Here is a 16,504-nt window from a genome sequence, read left to right as displayed (position 1 = left end):
AGATAAAATCAATCCTGAGGACAAAATTTTTCCATAGCCCTTGAAACTTTACTTTGGTATATTACTGCACGGTCATTAAAATAACTTTGAACTAATTTTATCAAATTTCCCGGACATTCTTTTTCTATCAATTTGTTAAATATTTTAGGATGCCAAGCATTTTCAAAATCCCTTTTATGTCAAAAACACATAAGGTAAATTTCTTTTTTAACTTGTTATTGTAAACAATAGTAACAACACTGTCTACTGCATCAACTGTACTTTTCCCCTTACAAAATCCAAACTGCAAAGAAGAAATCCAATTCTTTCAGAACTTAAATTATTCAATTTCTGCATTTTACTTTTTCAAACACATTATCTAAATTTGAAAGTAAACTAAAAGGGTGATAAGAGCGGGGACTCATATTATTTTTCTTTCCTTTTATCAAAATAATTATCACATTAGCGTTTTTCTATTCCCTAGGAAAATAACACAATTTTAAACATGCATTTATGATTTCTATAAAATCGGTGTTATCAGATTAATATTCTTTTAAACAAGATTAAGATTCTATCTCGACCTGGAGCTTTCATTGATTTCAGAGTATTTGCAGTATCTTCTAAAACATCAGCATTAATTTTATCTTCTCCAGATTTAACATTTTGAACGAAATTTTTAATTTGTTGTCTCACATCAGAATGGAACATTTTATCGTTAACACTATCATATTTTTGAAACCATTTTCCAAAAAGTCATAGCCTGCTTCATCTAGTGATGAAGTTCTGCTACCGTTATCTTTTAACACATGCAAAGGCTGAATACATCCGTCATCTGACCGACATATGTTATGAATAGTTTAGTATGGATCTAAGCTAGCTCTTTCTTCACAAAACCTTTTCAAATCTACTCTCTTAGCTCTTACAATTCAATGTTTATAATATCTAAGGGAATTTTTCATATTTACTTCACTTTCTGAATCATCTAAAAATTTTTTAATTCCCAAATTTCCACTATAATCTTGTCTTAATCTTGTCAATTCCAAATTCCACCACCATGCATACTTTTTTGATCTTTCATTACCAAAAACTGGGGTCAAATCAGCCGTGGCATCAGAAATCAACTTTCTAAAACTTTCAACAGCCACATCTATCTCTTGTACAGACGACAAAGGAAGCAAATAGACATCATCTATTATGCTTAGTAAAATTGAACTAAATATTTCCCAATCTGTTTTACTATAATCATACTTTTGAGGGAAAGTTTCGACGCCTTGCGTATAACCTAAAACTATTACAAAAGAAATATATAAATGATCAGACTGTGACGGGGAATTCGGAAAAACCATCCATTTCTTACATATTTACATCACAGCTAATACATCGGCTACTGACTGCATTGACGGGGGGCAATATTTTGACGAAACAACAACTTTATGACTTGGAAAATAAATAAACACAGTTACACATTCATTACACGAATCATCAAAATTAATATCCGCACGAAAACATTTTTTTACTAAAACTTCTGCACTAAAAACCTCTTATCGTAATTAATTCTTGAAAAACAACCATATTCTCTTGGAATGCACGAAAGCTTTCCGAACTTATTAACATAGGGTTCCTGTAGCAGAACAACATCTTCTTTCTGCATAAGCTTTGTAAACGCTTTCTGAGCCTGGTTTTCCAGTTGGCTAATACTTTCTGAACTTATTATCACACAAATATCATCTGCGAAAGCTTGTATAATACAATTTTTATCAATTTTCTCATTCGAAAAAATCATTTATGTTAATTAACCATAACAATGGAGATAAAATCAATCCTGAGGACAGAATTTTTCCATAGCCCTTGAAACTTCACTTTGGTATATTACTACACGGTCATTAAAATAACTTTGAACTAATTTTATCAAATTTCCCGGACATTCTTTTTCTATCAATTTGTTAAATATTTTAGGATGCCAAGCATTTTCAAAATCCCTTTTATGTCAAAAACACATAAGGTAAATTTCTTTTTTAACTTGTTATTGTAAACAATAGTAACAACATTGTCTACTGCATCAACTGTACTTTTCCCCTTACAAAATCCAAACTGCAAAGAAGAAATCCAATTCTTTCAGAACTTAAATTATTCAATTCCTGCATTTTACTTTTTCAAACACATTATCTAAATTTGAAAGTAAACTAAAAGGGTGATAAGAGCGGGGACTCATATTATTTTTCTTTCCTTTTATCAAAATAATTAACACATTAACGTTTTTCTATTCCCTAGGAAAATAACACAAGTTTAAACATGCATTTATGATTTCTATAAAATCGGTGTTATCAGATTAATATTCTTTTAAACAAGATTTAAGATTCTATCTCGACCTGGAGCTTTCATTGATTTCAGAGTATTTGCAGTATCTTTTAAAACATCAGCATTAATTTTATCTTCTCCAGATTTAACATTTTGAACTAAATTTATAATTTGTTGTCTCACATCAGAATGGAACATTTTATCGTTAACACTATCATCTTTTTGAAACCATTTTCCAAAAAGTCATAGCCTGCTTCATCTAGTGATGAAGTTCTGCTACCGTTATCTTTTAACACATGCAAAGGCTGAATACATCCGTCATATGACCGACATATATGTTATGAATAGTTTAGTATGGATCTAAGCTAGCTCTTTCTTCACGAAAACCTTTTCAAATCTACTCTCTTAGCTCTTACAATTTAATGTTTATAATATCTAAGGGAATTTTTCATATTTACTTCACTTTCTGAATCATCTAAAAAAAATTTAATTCCCAAATTTCCACTATAATCTTGTCTTAATCTTGTCAATTCCAAATTCCACCACTATGCATACTTTTTTGATCTTTCATTACCAAAAACTGGGGTCAAATCAGCCGTGGCATCAGAAATCAACTTTCTAAAACTTTCAACAGCCACATCTATCTTTTGTACAGACGACAAAGGAAGGAAATAAACATCATCTATTCTGCTTAGTAAAATTGAACAAAATATTTCCCAATCTGTTTTACTATAATCATACTTTTGAGAGAAAGTTTCGACGCCTTGCGTATAACCTAATACTATTACAAAAGAAATATACAAATGATCAGCCTGTGACGGGGAATCCGAAAAAAACGATCCATTTCTTACATATTTACATCACAGCTAATACATCGGCTACTGACTGCATTGACGGGGGGCAGTATTTTGACGAAACAACAACTTTATGACTTGGAAAATAAATAAACACAGTTACACATTCATTACACGAATCATCAAAATTAATATCCGCCCGAAAACATTTTTTTACTAAAACTGCTGCACTAAAAACCTCTTATCGTAATTAATTCTTGAAAAACAACCATATTCTCTTGGAATACACGAAAGCTTTCCGAACTTATTAACATAGGGTTCCTGTAGCAGAACAACATCTGGCTTTCTTTCTGCAAAGGTTTGTTGCAACTGCACTATTTCATGGAAAGAATGCTGCAAGTTAATCTGGATGAAAGACAATGATTTATTTATATCATTTACACTGCCTTATTGGAACATTATTGACCGTCGTCATACAGAATTCTATATTTCAGTTCTCGTATGACGCATGCGGGCTTCCATTGGTCTTACTATGGTGTTAGGAACATGATGGACGATCAGAAAACGATTTTGGGAAATCATCAAATGAATGGTTACCCAGACGAAAAGAGCAGCAATGCATACCTCTGCACTCAGTTGCTATTTGGCCATAATGGCAGAATTTTGAACACTTTATGAGGAACAAATAGTCTTCACAGTGCTTCATCAAAAAGTCAAGTTTCACATGACTGTTTAACAGGATGGACTGGTGGAGTGGTGGGCTAACTTCAAGTACGACGTTAGCAAAGTTTCTATCTTTCCTCAATACTGTGACAGCTTTCAGTAGCTCAAAATAATCAACCATATCTTTAACATTATCGTTGCCTCGTAAGAATTCTGTGCGGAATGAATCGGGATCTTCACACTCCGTGACTTCATATACGATTATTCTCGGCATCTTTTTCTTCACTTGGTCAGCTTTATACTTTGTCACCTCTGCTTTCTTGCTAAATGCTTAAATTGCGTCTTCTGTATCGCACTCTGAACCCAGTTCAAGTAGAATTTAGCCATTCTTATCTGGTACTGTAATTTTCACCGTCAAATTTTTGCTGTCTTCGTCAATAGTCCGGTAAAAACTTTTGGTAAGCTTTTCTAAATCATTTCATCCTAGACATGTATCACTACTTTGTCATATTTCATTGGTTCTAGATTGACCGAATAAACGCTTGGGCCACGTACCGCTAATGCAAACGAACGGAGCGAGGTTGCAGTTGACTGTGCAACCCCAAACACAGATATCCGTGTTTTATTCAGGTCACCAATACAATCTTGCAGTTTCACCATTGTTTGCAATTGGGGATTCTTGTTACAAAGTAGTTCTGAGTTCTCTTCCATAACATTCTGATGTAGAATGAGGATCTGGTTGCATATTTCTTTGACATTCTCCCTCCCGCCGGGGACTATTTACATTTCCAAAAACTTCCTTCAGCAGGCCTAATAACCCAGCGACACTTTTGTGCTATTCGACGGGACATAGAATCTCGTCATAATTTGGATTGGCTGTATCAATGCCCGAAGCCATTGTCACTGTCAGCAGTAACGGTGCTCAGTTCTCAGATTGCCAATATTCACTAGATTGTTAACAATTTTGTTTATGATTTGTACACAGATTAGTCCGAATAATGTGACAGATCTCTAGCTATCCTGTTCTGTATTATATTGCATACAGTGTGATATAATTCAAAACACTATTCGCTGCTGAATAACAAATGCACGTGCTTTTTCTCAAATCTTGCAATGATAGCTATAACAATTATTGAGTGTCCAAAGAAAACAGGTTTATCCTCAGGTTCTTGGATGTTCACCCTTTCACGCATCAAATGAGACTCTAGGGTTATAAGGCCCATTCAGAAAATAAAAAGAAAGCTGGCCTTCACACATGGGCACTGCATGACTTTCGAAGGCAGTCTATTGTGAATCGAGATTGTCAGCATTGCACTTGTATGATGGCTGGGAGATATTCATGACTTGAAACCGTGTTGAATTCTTTTATTTATAGTTTATTTAAAGTCCAAACACTCAAAGCTCTAGTCCTAAAAAAAACTTTCAGTCGTCATATTTCAAAAATGTTCCAGTAAGATCTATTTTTATAATTATGCGCTCATTTCATGCTCTAGTTTGTTCATTTACACTCGTGAAATTATGATCTTGTGGTCTTCCTCTTTGTCCTGTCTCTTTTGTTTTTCTAGTTTGCTGATTTTGAGCGATTTTTCATTTAAATTTTCGTCCCCCAGGTATTATGGAACTGCTTTAAATACCTTCCTTGTTTTTAGCTTCGAAATTTAGTTCTTTCTGATCCTCGTATTTGTATGTCTTGTAACCCATTGCTTTAAAATATTGACAAAAAGAGTTTGTTTGAGTAAAAACCAAATTTAATGTAGAAGTTACAAAAAAAATTAGTTCCTAGTAGATTTAAGCTGTGGTAAGCATAAGATACAACCAGTAAATCCTCTAATGTTCACCCATGCGGTCCCCTGTTGTTGTTTCAGTTCCCTTTTATTCCTAGAATGCCGTAATAATTTGGATCGACAACTAGCATCCAGTGATCTATCCAGTTACTTCCTGATGCAATACCAATGATGCATTTATAAGTGACATCTAACTCTCCATCTTCGTTTCTCACTTTCAATTCTTGCATCATCACTAGTGAGCCAAGAAGAAGAAGCCAAAGTACCTGAAAATAGGAGTCTGTAGTTCTTAATTTGCAATGTAAAAAAAACAGAGTTGGTGAACACAGAAGTCTTGGGTGCTTATACTTCTTTACCTAAGCTACTTGATCGTCTCAGCGAACATCTTAGAGAGTTGCAGACACCAAATTATGCTGTAAGTAACCTATATGCGTCTTTTCTTTGAGGACAGAATACATCTTATTAGACAATGTTCGCGAGCTGGCTTGTTAAGAGCCATTCACGGTGAGATATTACAAATGCCGAGATTTACCTAGCGCTAACATGAACCAATCATAATATTCTATATAATTTTGACTTTGTTTAAGAGGTTAAGTTTCAACGACTCCATACCTCTAAACAGAATACCAAATTTGCGGAAAATTGTTATCAATGCATATTAAATTTGTCTCCGTCACTATTTGGCTTTTACTTATAGCCCAGGTAAATCCTTTTACTTTTTCATCACAATGACCATGTAGTAGGATCTCTTCCTTATCGGTTTCCGAATCTTCTTCCGAATTGGTTTCCCATTCGGTTTACAAAACTTCTTTCGAATGTTTTTCCCATTCGGTTTCCGAGTCTGCTTCCGAGTTCTGTCCGCTCGGTCCTGCTGCTACAGTTTGCAGACCAATTGTCAGATATTTGCAGACCTTTGTCAACTGATTATGCAAAGATCTAGAAATTAAGGAACAGTTATAGAAGATTTTGTAACATTTTATCTTAACAACTAGGCTGGCTGGCATAGATGATTAAGTTAGACCTATTAATAAAAGCAATATTACCATTACACCAATAAAAATATCATTAAAAAATCGTCATATTTGCCCGAAATTCATATTGAATCCAACAATTGTTGGTTTGTTGTATGTATTTTCTATCAATATTTTTTTATTTAATGTTATAAAAAGATGTTATACAAGAAGATCTAAGGTATACTGACGGTCAAATTAGGAACCTCAATGCTGATTTTTTTTTTGCACTAAGCATTGTAGCTAGTTTTCTTTCTAGTTTTCCTATTTTTTTGAAGTTCTCTTACTTGTCGTTTTGCTTCATTTTTGTCTCCTTTTAATTTTCTTGTTTCTTTGATCAACACCCTTCCTTCCGTTTTAGTTCTTGTATGCGAGCTAAAAAATAATCTCTTCCAAAAGTAGGGACCTCGTCTTTTCCAAAGTTGATCCCAATACTGGGCCTTACTAATCTAACCTTAGGGGGGGGGGTGATGGTTGACTACTAGTTCTTTGAATATGGTAGCGTGCCACCAGTAGCCGCTATACGCATAGATTCACTTCTCTATCTTGTTTTGCAACAGTATATCTGTTTCTGAAGACCTATTAACACTCAAGATCTCTCCAGACAAGGAATTTTGCTTTAAGAAGAGTGTGTAAACAAAGCAGGTAAAAGAAATATGAAGTGAAAAGTAGTCACAATGGAGAGTTCTTCCTGGCTGAAGCAATGTCGTGACTTGGGCGAAGAAGTATAAATCTGGAAATGAAAAAAATTACGTTAAATCTTTTAGACACGCACGATAGGCTGTTCCTGGTGTTAATAGAAATGCTAGTATTCAAAAAAAGAATGTTGATCCTATAGGAAAGTAGATAAACCAAATTAGAATAGCAGGGTTCTTATCTCTATTTGTCGTCCACAAATTGTGACTCAAAACTCCCCGAATATTTTTCGAACATTTGCTTTTAAGGGGTGTCCTCTTCGATCCGTTTTTGTGATAAATTAGAGATTTGACTTTGACTGTCGGGGTAAAGGTTACCGGTCAATGGTCGAGGAAAAAAAATTGGTAAATGAGAGCAGATAAATAAGATGTGAAAATAAAAATAAGAGGACGTCAGCCTGTCGTAAAGTAATAAGGCAATAAATAAACAAAGGGATTTCTCCCATACTCTCCAGCTTCGAAAAAGCACGGTTCTGTGCTACGCCAACAAGTTACCTTTGTGTTTTTGAACCCTGTTTGGGTGTAGTTTGTGTCATTTAGGTGTAGTTAGTGTCATTGGGTGTAGTTAGGTATCTACTATACGAGAAGAATCTGAAACATAGAGGGTTTAAAACATTGAACATTAAACATTTGAACTAAAGATCACAGCGTCTGTAAAAAAAATCTTTATAGCACCCTAACCCATCAGGTTACATGAAATGAAAAATTTCGTGAAAAAAAAAATGTGAAAAATGATAAAAACATGACGAAAAATGATTTTTTATTTTTATTTTTATTTTGTCCAAAGGAATTCAATGTAGTTTTCGAATAATTATAAGAGATGTAAGATATGTTAGTAAAGTGATTTCAGATGTCATCAAGTTTATCCATTTCTTCCCTTAATATTCTTTGTTCTAAAAGCTATCCACTTTGATTTTTGTGTGAACTAATGTCAACTTTAGAATTTCAACCTGTGTCGAACAAAAACTCATTTCACAACCTATAATATATGATTATATAATGATAGCTGTGTATCATCACTAAGGCAAACCTACGAAAAACATTGGTTCTTGTCAAGTATTTGTCTTGACGAAACAGTGCAAAAATGAATGAAGTGAATACTACTGAATCTTTGACAGAACAAAACCTCTCACAAGGAATATCAAGAAATAATTGAATTAGATGATAAAAATATTTTTTTTACTTACCTAACCGGAAGTTATCATTTTTTTCCAGTCTTGTTTTTTTTTCTCTTCTCTTTTTTTCAGTTTCTATTCTTTTCTTCAAGTATTCTTCGTTTTTTCCTTTTTAAAAACGGGTCACTACACAAATTATTTTAACGTTAGCGGTTATTCAAAGCTGAATTTTAAATGAATCTTTTCCTCATGCAGTACCCCAAAAACCTTTACTGATATGCGCTTTTCTTTAGAGTTTGAAATACTTCGGTAACAAAAAGTGATTCTACGAATGTATTTCTAGTTCTGAAAATTCCTGATTGTGGTATATATATACTTACGTAGCATTCTTCAATGTCGACCCCTTTGTTTTGTCATACAAGTCCAAGTCCACAAGCTCTACAAGTCCAAGCAGACAGAAAGGTTTTTATGCGAAATCTAATAACTGAAGCTAAGAAGAGCAAGTAATAAATGCTGGGAGGGGGATAGATGTTACTGAAGTAATTGTTTTATCTGCTCCAAAGTCCTCCTAAAAAGTCTAATTTGTCTTCAATTTTTATCAGATGTTTTGAGTATTTAGTCCCAAATTAACTTTTTCACAAGGTTGTCTCTTGTGGAGGAATTTCTCCTTCAGATTTGAGATAGGCATAAATATTGTATCTGAACATTTATTTGGTTGTCTGTTTAAATCCACAGACATGCACATACTTAAAATAACTGCAATTGTTAATATAGTTAAGAGTATCAAAATTGGTGTTAATGACGATGAATGAATACTGGTTGGTTCGTCCGTCAAGAAGAGTTTGAGCGGAAGTTCAATGGGCGTATGAATTCTATTAGCTTGTGATATTAGCTTTTCTTGACAGTATTCATTCAGTTCTTTAGTGGTAAACTTTGTCGTAACTTGATCTAATGGTAAAATAAGCTTTTCTACTTCTGATACGGACGAAAATGATTTGACACGAAATGAAGTTGTCGGGCTATAAAAATCTTGAATTATAAAAGATAAATGACTAATTTTACTCTCAGTGCTGATAGAAAAAACTTGGGCATCACTAACGTTGATTAAATAATGTTTATAAGTTTGATTATTTAAAAATAAATTTGATTCAGGACAGACAATATTCGGGTAACTGGTCCTGACGAAGGGCTTGCAAAGACAAAGATTTATTGGTCTAAAAAAGCCGCAAATGGAGAGGAGAATGTTGTAGCCTTCCTTTCGCATAACTGGTTAATTGCGCTTGTATTTTCCGTAAAAACAGGATCTGAGCATGATGTGAAGCTAGCTTTTCTCATAACTATATGGCTATCACAAATGATTTTGTGTTTATAGGATACATACTTAAATTCTAAATCATAGCGGTTCAATAGCAAGTATGAATCAGCATCGTTTGTTACGGAAAAAAGTCGGAAGAAGGTTGAGGTTTAATATAATGTTGGGAGTCTCTTATTCTGTACAGCACTGATATTGATTCGTATAAGTTAAATTCAGTGCCTATTTGATTCAATGGTAAATAGAACACAATTATTAACTGTTCTGAAGTTGATATGAGTTCACATTTTTAAATTTTAACCAGGTCCAAAAGATATTCGCTAGAAGAAATGGCGAGCGCATAGGGATTTGGGAGGGATTGGACAATGTTAGTCAGAATTTGACTTAACTTGGTTGGGTATAATAGCTGCACTGGAAAACCTTCTAGGGATGTACTCATAAATGTAGTTAAAATTTCGTATAGCGATATACGTATAACGATGTTATAGGTTGCGGATTTCTGAAGTCGAATGCCACGAGAAGTTCTATGTTGGTTTGGAGTGATGCAACTCCGAAAATCAGATTGCTAACTGCTTCTTTTTGGGTGTCTATTATTGATTTTAGAAAGGCTAGGAGAGATTCATTAAATGTATTAAAAGTGTCCTCCCGAACCCTTGCCAAATCCTGTTCTAAGTTGCGTTTGATTCAACTCCCGGAAGTGAAGTCAAGAGTTGAATTTTTTCTCTGCTGCCGTTTTATTTAGTAAGAAGTCGACCAAGCAAGTCAACAGAGGATTGCCAATCGAACGCTTCTCTGGCAAAAAATTCAAATGTCTTCCAAGTTGCTTGAAGGAAGGAAGGGATAAACTAGCTTACTGTAAAATTATAGTTGACTCTTAAGGTGAAACAGACAGAAGGTAATTTTAACACCTTTGATTGAATAGGACACTCTAGCACTTCAGCATGTTTTTTTTTTGTTTATGCCTGCTATGAACGTACAGTAGAGGTACGCTTATTTGAACACTTTCAACTGTTCCACTAGTCCACTAACTTGACTTTTTTACTTGCCTGTAAAAAAGTCAAATGGAAAGGAAAAATAACAAACTTAATATCTTTTTAAGTCTATCTTAGTGCAACCCACCCAAACAAGAAAAAAGCAAGCTCAATAAACTCACCACATTGGTGCACAAAAGTGGTGCCTTCATCTTAGATCCATCTTAAGATATACTCCATGATTAGCTATAATTGAAACTTTTGCCTTCTTTCTTGGTTAACTTGAGACAACTGACAATTTCACCCCGTAGTGGAAAGTCAACTTTTCGCCAACCTTCAGTCAACGTTAGACAAATCTAACGCTCCCAGTTTACCAGGAATCGCAAATAAAACGTCGGACTGACGATCTAAGTTAACTTGAAAAGTAAAACGAATGCGGCTCTGAAGAATGAATATTGGTAGTAGCTGAGGTTAAAAAATGTGAAACTTTGTCATTTGTTTTCTTTATGTCGTTTAGTTTTTCTTGTACCTCCTGAACCTGACTATCATTGGCTAATCCAGCAGCATAACCTATTATGTTACAAAGACCAGGTATTAAACTTCTAGGAATCTTATTTATTTTCACTTGCATAAGAAATCTAATGCTATTTATTACTTTTTCAGCCAGCTGGACCACGAACAAGCAAAGAGTTGCGCTTTGCGATGACCCTCTGTGTAAATTCATTGCGAAATCCAAGCCAGTTAGTTAGTTGAGATCCTAAAATTTGACTTTCGTGGAATTGCTTGAACAAGCGTTTGGCCGTTGGTGTAGATGATTGTAATCCTTTTGGGGTTAAATTAAAGGATATTTGTTCCAAATTTTGTTTGTACTTTTAGTTATTTTGTTTCCGATTTCATCTAATCCTTCATTAATTTGAGAGATATTGACGTAAATAATGAGTCTATAATTTACACCAGTAGGGGTTTATTTGCCTATCTTATAGAAAGCCATTCCTTGCAACACAAAATTTTTAGTTCGATCCTTGACAGAGCCGTATACCTCTGAGAAGAGAAAGATAAAGAGCCATTTTGACCACATTACACAGAAAAGAGTGTGTGATTGTCGGAGTCCTGCATTTAAGGAAATCGTTTTAAGGTCCCAATAAACTAGGTATCGACTTAACCTTTTCTCCAAGAGGGTTGACGACAAACATATCAGTTCAATTCTAAACCTGGCTGAGGGAAAGACAACTGATAAAAGGATTTTAAGTGCGAAATCAAGTCAGTATAGTTCGAAAATTTAGCATTACTGGACTCTGAATGAACAATTTTTTGTACAAATGACCTTCTTGAGTATTTGGACTTCTTTTTAATCATGGTCTGAACAATTGACTAGTGAACTATTATGAAAAACTAACAGAGCTTTTTTCTTTTCCCAATTACCTACCCCTAACATACAAATAAATGATGAGAGTAAAACAACAACCAAAAACTATTTCTCAGAATCGAAGACCTCTTATTGAGATAGGACTAAGCTTGTAGAAGCCAGCTGGTTTATGTGTACCTCGCTTAGGTCGATTAGGTGCGAAAGTTGCTCCTGGATCGTCCATTTTGACGATGGGTGACGTTTCCTCGTGAAAGATAGTGGTGTCATATGGATCATCCGCAGAGTTGCCTTACTATCCTCCTTTTTCATCTCACATATTGAGGAAAAGATTAGAGTTTAATAGTGGACAGCATTCTGCATGTGATGGAGTTGTCTACTGTTCTCTGGCTCTCTTGACAATATAGTTGCAGAGCGTAGCACGAATTCACTCATTGTTGGATTTGTTGTAGATTTGTCAGTAGACTGATCGGCTCCTTCTGACTCGGGAAACCTTTCTCCTTCCCTTGAGAAAATATTGGATGTCTGGAGAGGATCACTTGACTGTCACCAACGGCTTTCAGTAACCAGATATTGACCGTTCTTCTTTTATAAGGTTTTTTTAAGGACTGCAAAAGAAATACATGTTTATGCATTTCTTGCAAAACACAGAACCGACCGATATAGCGGAAAATGCTGCCTTTTGGGGTCCCAGGTTTAATCGTGTCATCTTTAATGTAGATTACGCTTTCAATAGATAATAAAGAGATTATGGTGCAACCCTTGTTAAACTGCTCTGCTTGTTTTCCTCGCTCTTGTCGGAGAACCTCACTGAAAATATAATGGGTTGTAAAATTTCCTTCAAAAGCTGGACTGCTTAGTCTTCGTCATGTTCTTAAGGCTGGAGTCGAGTTCGTGAGATCTGCATACCAAGGAGACTAATAGGTTCATGAAAAAATTCTAAGGCATAGGGAGAAAACCCTCTTGGATGATTGATCGAACTGTTTAAAATAAATATATATAGATAAATAAATTCAATACAGGATCCTGAAATTACATTAAGATTAGATGTTTGCAGAGTTTGACCTTATTCTCTGCTGCTTCATTCATGGAAGGAGTCCAAGGACTGGTGAAGACACTCTTAACCTTCAAGAAACTCATGAGTCCTTTGAAAAGACTTCAGCAGAAAGCTGCGTGACAATCTGTCAATAGAAAACAAAACATTCCAAAATAATGTGACGCAGTAAAAATTTACAAATAGACTCGGCAGTAATATTAGGTATGGGTTCTAACACAACTAAGGAAGAACGGACATCTACGCAGACAACGACATATTTGTTGCCTCCAGACAGAGGTAAATGACCTAAAGTGTCCAAACACCATGTTTCAATGCTTATTTCAGCGGAGACATTATTTTGTAGCTCGGGTACAACTTTGGAGGTAATATTTCTACGCATGCAAATATGGTAATTCTAAGCCTCATTCTTCATATGTTTTGATGTATTGTCGAAATAGAAGAAATTTCGTAGTTTAACTAAGCTTTTCTCCGCGTTATGGTGGGCGGCCATGAGGACATTAGAATCCAACAGTTATAACACCAGAAATCTGGCACCTATGAATCATTAGTTGTAAAATGTGTGCGTTTGGTTTTCTGCGTTCTTTCGGTGGCAGCATCCGATACGAGATCCTCTCCCACAACATGAGCGTGTCAACTTCTTTCTGTATCTAAGGCACAATATTCCACTTTTTCAGTAACCTTTCAAAGTTTCCTGGATTCATTTGTGGATCTATAAATATACAATCATTACCTTTCATATCATTCAATTTTTCATTTCTTTCCCAAGTATCAATATAATCAGGCTGGTCTTTGAGACTAGCAGTCTCTTCTAAGAAGTCATGGTCCTGTGGCCTAACTATAATATGGCTATTTTTGCCATTTCTATCTGCGGTAAATCTCAACCTGGTGTCCCGGTCTTCCTGTCTTTGCAGGGCATCCCCATTAGTGCTATTAAATCCAAATTTCTTGTAATCATATGTCCCGTATTGAAGCATTAGGCTTATAATTGGTGCTAATTCTACGTCGTTCATCTTGTACTTCCTAATTTTTTAAATTCCAAACCTAGAAAGTCAGAACTTTCTTTCGGGGAAGTTGAATTCATTGTCGTTGAATCTGTCTGTACTGTCGATGCCAAAAACTCTGCTTCTTCATCCGTGAGTGAGGACGGTCGAGTTTGCAGAAGTTTGTCGTCTGGTGGTCGGCTTAATACATCAACGGGGTTGAGCTTCCCCTTAATGTAGAGTCATTTTATATTTCTGTCTGACAACATGACACTGATCGTATAAAGTTTTGAGTGAACATCTCTTGACTTCTGAATATAAGTGATGGCTTTGCAGTCCGTCAGTATGTAAGTTTCTTGTCCAAATTGTCGTAAGAAAATCTCTTTAATCCATCAACGATTGTCAAAGTTCTCTAGTGAAGTCACAAGATCGACGCATCGCTGGACTATGTACTCTTAACTGTGTGTCAATCAGTCGCCTTTTGTTGTCTTCTTCCTTTTGTTCTAAAGAGCTGGCGGATACATCCTTGCTTCTTTCGGTAATGATGTAGTATGGTCTACAGTCATGGTAAGGAAACTTCAAGAAGACTGGTTTAGAGATTTCTTCGTTCAAAAGATTTAAACAGGATTGTTTCTCTTCCCATTCCAATTTTGTGTCCTTGCGAGGCAGCCGTGAAAAATAGGACGTCAATTTAGCATAGTTCAGGAAAATTTTTCGGTAAAATCCAGTGAGTCTGAGGAAACTGCGAAGTTCCTTGATATTACGTGGTGGCTTCAACTTTACAATTTCTCTGATTTTGCTCTCCTGTGGTTTCACTTCTTCTGGAGTGAAGACGCAACCCAATAAGGAAACTTTCTTTGTGAGAAATTGGCATTTTGTGCTTTTTTTTCGTATGTTCTGTTCCCCTAGTCTCTCAAATACCTTTTCCAGGTGAGTGACATGCTTGTTATTGGATTGGCTGAGGCTTACCAGATCATCGAAGTAAAAACACACAAAAATTGCATTCTCTTGAACATAATAGTCATAAATTCCTGAAAAATCTGTGGAGATGGAGCAACTCCTTGCAGAAGTCGCTGGAAGATCATTTGTTGACCTGTAACTGGAGAAGATTAGCTGAAATATTTCTTGCTCTTTTCGTGAAGATTGACATTGTAGAATCCATGTAACACGTTGGTAATAGAAATGGAATTACCTCCAGACAAACCTAGGGTGCTAAAGATGTCATCTGCCCTTTTCAGAGTTCAAACTAATTGACGTATAGCCTTGTTAGTTGCAAGACATCAATCAGGAATCTAGAATTTGTTATATCCAGTTGACTATGCTCTGGAATGACGCCGTTCACTGATTTTGAGATGATGAAAACTGGAGATTGGTAAGGACTTCTTCCTGGCTTGATAATACCTGCTTGTAAAATAGCCTGAACATGGGACTCTAAAGCCTTTTGGTATAGCAATGAAAGGTTGAACTGCCTATCCTTGGGTATTGGTATGTCTGGGTTGATGTCAATTTCTGAGTCCATAATTTTGTTTTGACCAGCATTGTAGGTTGATTGCGTGAACATTCTCCCGTACATTTTCAATTCCCTCCATAACTTTTCCTTCTGTGTCTGATTCAAATTTTCCAACTTCAACTTGCCAGTTTGTTCTTCTATTTTCGATGTATTTTCAGAACTTGTGTAAGCTGCCAGAATAGCGTCCCCCTCCTTCTAAAATTCTTCCAGTGGAAAACCTTGGCTACGGCTATTTTCTTTGATTTCCTGAAAGTAACCAGGAACCTCCTAAAACTTTCTCTAACGTCCCAACTATTGTTGAAATACGGAATAAGAAACGTACTCCCGGAGAAATCGAGCGCATAAGGATGTAATCGTGGTTCTTCTTTTGCAGGAGTGAAAAGCACTGCTGCACATGCAGGAAGCTTTTCACCCATTGACCTAGCACGACAATCTAAGAGGACCATAGAGCGAGGAGGTATAGATTTCACCTTAGCCAAGGTAATATGAACACGTGCCAAATTTTCAGAACTGAAAATGCAGTCTTTTTCATCAGGGAAAGAAATCGAAGGATCATTAGAAAGATTCGTATGAGTGGCCATGTTAAAAGAGCAATTTAGATGATGCAAAAGATATTACCCTAATATTACATAGAACGATAATCTAGTCATTCCATGATCTAGCACCATTAGTGCTAGCCAGTGAATTGGGCAAAAACCTGGTATAGTGATGAATACTTCCGTTTCTCTGGCGACATCAAGAAAATCTCCAGAAAGTGATTTCACTTTTCAACCAGTGAATATTAAATTTTGTGCTGAAAGAATTTTCAGAATAAATCATTATCAATCAATAATCGACAACAACCCATTTCAACAAAACAAAGTAAGTTTTGACCTTAACCTTGCGTAAAAATGGAAAACCAGAACTTTTGAGCTTTTCCTCCTTATCTCTAGCTATATAACTGACAAAACATACATCTAGCGGTTTTGAAGGG

This window comes from Artemia franciscana, chromosome 12 (genome assembly GCF_032884065.1).
Source record: "Artemia franciscana chromosome 12, ASM3288406v1, whole genome shotgun sequence".
In the NCBI taxonomy this organism is placed as follows: domain Eukaryota; kingdom Metazoa; phylum Arthropoda; class Branchiopoda; order Anostraca; family Artemiidae; genus Artemia; species Artemia franciscana.
Note: the sequence above shows the minus strand (reverse complement) of the source record.